The 5787-nt window shown below is 34.6% G+C and overlaps 1 pseudogene; it reads left to right on the top strand.

The window, feature by feature from the left end:
* The first annotated feature begins 1563 nt into the window (after nucleotides 1-1563).
* On the top strand, nucleotides 1564-3884 carry LOC114075542 (annotated as a pseudogene).
* Nucleotides 3885-5787: the final 1903 nt, after the last annotated feature.

Below are 5787 nucleotides of genomic sequence, written 5' to 3'. Positions count from 1 at the left end.
AACAAGAGGTAATTACGTTATAACATGTAAAAATGTCTAATTATAAGGAAAGTGTGTGTCATTTAAACATGAAAAAGAAATGTTTGTAGTCAAAATATATTGTTATGTTAGAAGTCGGGGTAGAACTCACCACCTCAAAAAAAATTGCACCACCCTAATTAATACACTAAGTCTTCAACTTGTGTCAAATGGTGTAAAAACATATATTGTTGTAATAGAGATAGGAAGACTTGGAGTTGGCCTATTAGAGTTTTAACTTTAAAAGAGATTTGAATCAAGAAGGCAATAACCAATCCTACTAATTGAGGTACGTTATTTATGTATATACATTTAGTTTTTCTAGTTCGAAGCCTAGACTCGCCCTAAACTATGTGATGTATAGCGGATATACCACTCAGAAAAAATGGTCTGTATCTATCCTGTTGTCTAACCAATGGTTCATATTTACCATATTTGTTAGCTAATCTAGTTTACTAAATTAAAATTAATATACGAAAATTATTTTTAAAATTTTAAAATGTTAAGTGACTAAATAATTTACGTCACCCATTTTTCTACCCCTCATGACCTAACCCAAATGAAAAATAACACAATCGTGTATATTTATGAATAAAATCATGTATTTTTATGAACACGAGAAATTAAATAAGAAACTCATTTATATTCTCAAAAAAAAATTACATGGAGCACGTTTTCCTTCCTTAGAAACACACCCTACATTATAATTCATGTGTCAATTTTGATTACCAATGTAATGACACAATCATATATTTTATATTATAAAATAAAATTAATTATTAAAACGTTAGTTGGTTACTTGAATAAACTTTAACGTGTATATAAATAACTAAAAGTTACATTATTGTTTCGATTTATTTGCCTTAATTACATAATTCACAAGTACCAAAATTAAAATTCATCAATAAAATCAATATTATACATGCTATTATCCTTTGTAATTAAGTTTTGAATTATGTCATTTTGATCATAGTGTTTCACACTGTTCTTTTAGTACTACTCCCTCTTTCTCAAAAGACTTTTAGCCCTTACTAAGAATAGTTGTCCTCTAAAAGAAACTAAATTATTTTCTGTTTGATTTTTTAGTATGTAATGGTAGTGCAATTTGACTCAAGTGCATACTTAAGGACTCAAATGATGCCCCTACTTTTAGAAGCTTGTGTCCATAATGTAATAGTCCTGAGTCTAACAAAGGAGAATTTGCAACTAGTGAAGGTGGGTGTGTAACTTGGGTGGACAATGAGACTCAGACGAAATGGCCTGTCATTGTGGATCTCCAATTGGGGAGTCCTCCACTTGCTGTTTAGGATGAAAAGCACAAGAAGGCGCCGATTCTTCTAAGTGATGACAATCAATTTCAGAGGACTATGCAATTGATGTGAAGAATATTCTTTAAAATGTTGATTATCCTACAAATGTGCGTATTGGAGATGATTTTTATATTGGAAGCAAAAGAAGGATGATGGATCCTTTTAGAGGTGAAACATGGAAGAAGTGCAGTCCACAAACATGTAGGTTCTTGTGTCTAAATAATTTCTTATTGTATTCATGTTTGAAGAAGAGTAACTTTTACCTCCGGAAAAAGAAGAATGGGAAAAGGAAATTGACAATCTTTGTGTTGATATGAACATGCATATCTTGGAAGTACAATTTGGCTTTACAAATTCACCTATTTTGCCTATGCAAAGTGAAAAAGTAAGTGACTGTCAAATAGGGAATCACCTACTTGATTTGGATGAACAAATTGGACTCATGTGTTCAATTTGTTCACATGTGATATTAGAGGTCAAGTCCATCTTCCCTAATTTTGTAAGTATATGAATATTGTTCTTTCAAGCACTCTTTCTTTTATTTTATTTTTTTGCTTCACACATGTTCTACTATATCTAAACTTATTGTAGCTTTTCCATAGCTTCGCCATGCAAAATTAGCTTTTCCATAGCTTCGCATGCAAAATTAAACGGACAAGTGATACGCTCAAACTTACTTCTCAAATAAGAAGTAAAGCGGTCGTGTCAAGTAAATAACTCAACTAGTGAGGTTGGGATCGTTCCCACGAGGAAAATAGTTTAGACTTAACTTTAACCTATTATTACTATTGTTCGGTCAATTACTTCCTTGGAAAGCAAAAACAATAAAAGGAGGGTATCTGTTTCTAAATGAATGAAAATAACTAACGAAATTGAAAGAGACACTTAACAGCTTTGAATGTTGGAGTTTAATCAATTAATCAAAGTAACTAGGGTTTACGTGTTCTCCACAGGTTCATAACTTGATAATTCTTACTATAACAATTCTTTCCTAGTATCTTGCATGCAAAGTGATAAGTTATGTATTTCTAAATCCTTGGTCCGGCATGTAGAAAATCTCACTCCGTACCTTGGTCCGGCTACGTGTGTTGTTATCCTAATCCTTATCTTTACCTCATATTAAGCATCGTATTCGATATTTGACTAAGTTATTACCTCGTACCAATCAATACTAGCCTATTAGATAGTATACACTAAATCTATGTTGATAATTCTTTTCCTATTATCTACCTCCTTGGTCCGGCAAGTAGCATTAAGGCGAGTTCTAACGTTGGCCATCCATTAAAAAGACTTCTAAGCGAAAGAATTATCAATACATGCAAGACACTATTCTAGAATTGTTATTTTAGTTAGGTTTTACCTCATTATTTGCCTATGGTTCCCACAACCCTAGTTATGGAGTTTAGTTACCCATAGTCATAATCACAATATTCAAATATATGATATAAGAATTCATGTACTTACTTCAATGAGAAAGAGTAAAATCCGAAAGTTTGCTTGATTAATCAACAAAAATCACCAACAATCAATGATAATAGTCTCAAGATAACCTAATAATACAGAGTCTAACTAATAATCCAGCGTCTCACAATAACAATGGTCTAGAGTCTAACAACGCGGAGTCTAAAAATCTAACCTAATAATCAAAGGTCCACACTCTAACCTCAAAAACGAGGTTTTTCAAACTATTTATAGAAAGTAAAAACCTAATTAAACAAGGATTCTAATTGCTGGAAATCTGTCAAAACATGGCTGGGTCGACGGACCTCGCGACGGATCGTCGTGGTCACGACGGGCCGTCATGGATTCCGTCGTCCCATACTTGTGCAATTTTCTTCTGCTGCTCTCTTCATTACCCTCGACGGCAAGTATGACGGACCGTCACAGGCACAACGGTCCGTCGAGGGTCATCGTTCCAAAACACTAAAACTCTTGGAATATGGGTACTGGGACTACTTCTCTGAACTTCATGACGAACCTGCAGGACGGACCGTCATAGACACGACGGACCGTCATGGACTCCGTAACCCCACACTTGGTCAGACTTCCCCATCTTCCTTCAGCAGCTGAACTACGCTGCCACCTACGGACCGTCACAAGCATGACGGACCGTCACAAGCTCCGTAGGTGGTCTCTTCTGCATTTCTTCGCTCAAAAACCTCCGCATTTATCTATGGACAGATTTCCTGCAAATAAGGAGAAACTTATATAAAAATTAGCACAAAAAGGCTTTTGGACACACTAAACTTAAGGAAAAAGTATTAATAATACCGTGAAACCACGGTATATCAACAAGCTCTTCGGTTTATTTTTTGTTTACCCTTAAATCTTGAACGTATGTGTTATTTGCAAGGCAACAGATCTCGACAAAGGCATGGAAGAATATATCTCAGAGAAGCGACATAACTCTTGGATATTGTCGGCCTCACCTCTTCTGATTCTTCTTCAAGCCAGAATTATCCTATTTATGGAGAAAGAATTGTGTGTGATTTAGCTTCCCCACATGTCAAAGAGACAATGTATCCTCATCAACGTGGAGGATTTAAGTTCATTTGAAAAAGATTTACTAGAGATAACTCCTTAGAGGATCAAAGATCTCTTATAAGTTGGTATTGTAGGATGCATAATCTCACACCACGTGGCACTACAAAATCCCGATGCCACCATATTATTTCTTAAGTATTTTTTGAAGATGTTTCCAAAGTGTCTGCTTGTAATCATAGCTCCATCCAATTCGCTTCTTAACTTGGAAGTCGAGTTTCAGAAATTAGAGGTTCACATTTCAATATACATAGAAGAATGATGTACACCTCCCATTTCTCAAACTCCTCTTCCTAGGTAAAAAGAAAATTGAAACGCGCTATGATTACATGCCGACACTATAGGAACATCTTCAGATATTACTAAAGAAAGACTACGGTGAGTCAAATTCTTATGATGCCAGGTCGGAGTTAGATAATGCATCCCCCTTACCCTAAAATTGGGGATCTCTAATCTTCACAAGATCTATATCTCCAACAATAGGGTTCCACGTGAACTCAAATTCTTCACGTTGATTAGCATACTTTGTTGCTTTGGCACTTTGGTAACTAAATCCCACATGGTTTTTTCTCCATAAATAGGAGATTCCTGAGATGCTGAAGAATACGAAACTATGAAGCCATCAATATCCTATAGTGATGGCATCTCTCCAAAATATTTTCTTTTGTACCTCCCTCGAGTTCTTTGAGACTGCAGTGGAACAAAAGTTAGATAATTGATTTAAGTGTGAACTACAAAAAAATTGGAGAGTAGAATTTACAAAATATTTGGAAAGAAAAATGCTTGATAGGAAAAAAAACTCATATACTTACAAAAGGAGAAAAGATGTACTTGCTCTACAAATGAACATATGAACTAGCTGAACAGGTGAGTCCAATTTGTTCATCTAGAACAAGATGGTGGTTCCCCAGCTGATTGTCACTTGCTTGTCCGCTCTGCATCGACGAAATCAATTTTTTCTTAAAGTCAATAAGTCATTCCAAGTCATATGTCCATTTCAACAAAAATATCTTCAATTTTATTTTCCCATTCTTATTTCTTTAGGGCAAGAAGTTCCTCATTGTCAAATCAGAATGTTAAAGGAAGTGTTCCTCTGACCGAAACATTTTCCTTCTCTTCAGGAGAAGTGTGTTTATTATGAAAATCAATATTTTTATTGAATGAACAATAAACTTCAGAAACTCAAACTCTTCAATAACCTTCATCTAATTATTTCGAAGATCATTAGTTCAAATATCAAATTTTTGCTAAGAATATGAGGTTGTATCAGGAAGATATTTGGATGTCTGTTTTCCTACACATTCTTATGGTATAAGAAACAACCACATATGTTGAAATCAACATAGTATCAGCCTTCGCAAACATAAAAACATTAGGATCACTATTCTCTTCTCCTCCTCCTCCTCCTCCTCCTCCTCCTCTGCAATGATAAATACACTCGGATCACTATACTTATCTAGGATAACTACATTAGGATCAATATCCTCCTCCGACAAATCATCATCATCAGATGCTTCCTCGATGAAAGGAATATTTGTGACGCACTCACAAGTTGTTGGATTTGACTTCCTCCTCCCATGAATTTCCACATTTCACTCGTCACCTCCAGAAGGATCAATATTTTTTCCTTACCTTCCATAACTAAGGTTCATAGAATTACCACTTTAACTAAATTTATTTATGTTTTCAACTATACTTAACATATACTTTAAGGATTATTTTCTAGTCCTCCTCTTTGAACGAGTCATACCCTGAATTAACTTGAACTCGTGAGTCAAAATACAAACTTTTCATTATCAATTAAAATGCACAAACATATATGTATCATAAAGACATTCTTCACAATAACAACAAGACTGAACTCCATTTACAAACACTAACCTGAATAGAGAAACTTTTTTTTTCAGAAAATCAAGAA

This window comes from Solanum pennellii, chromosome 1 (genome assembly GCF_001406875.1).
Source record: "Solanum pennellii chromosome 1, SPENNV200".
Lineage (NCBI taxonomy): Eukaryota > Viridiplantae > Streptophyta > Magnoliopsida > Solanales > Solanaceae > Solanum > Solanum pennellii.
Note: the sequence above shows the minus strand (reverse complement) of the source record. Positions and strands in the feature narration are given on the sequence as shown.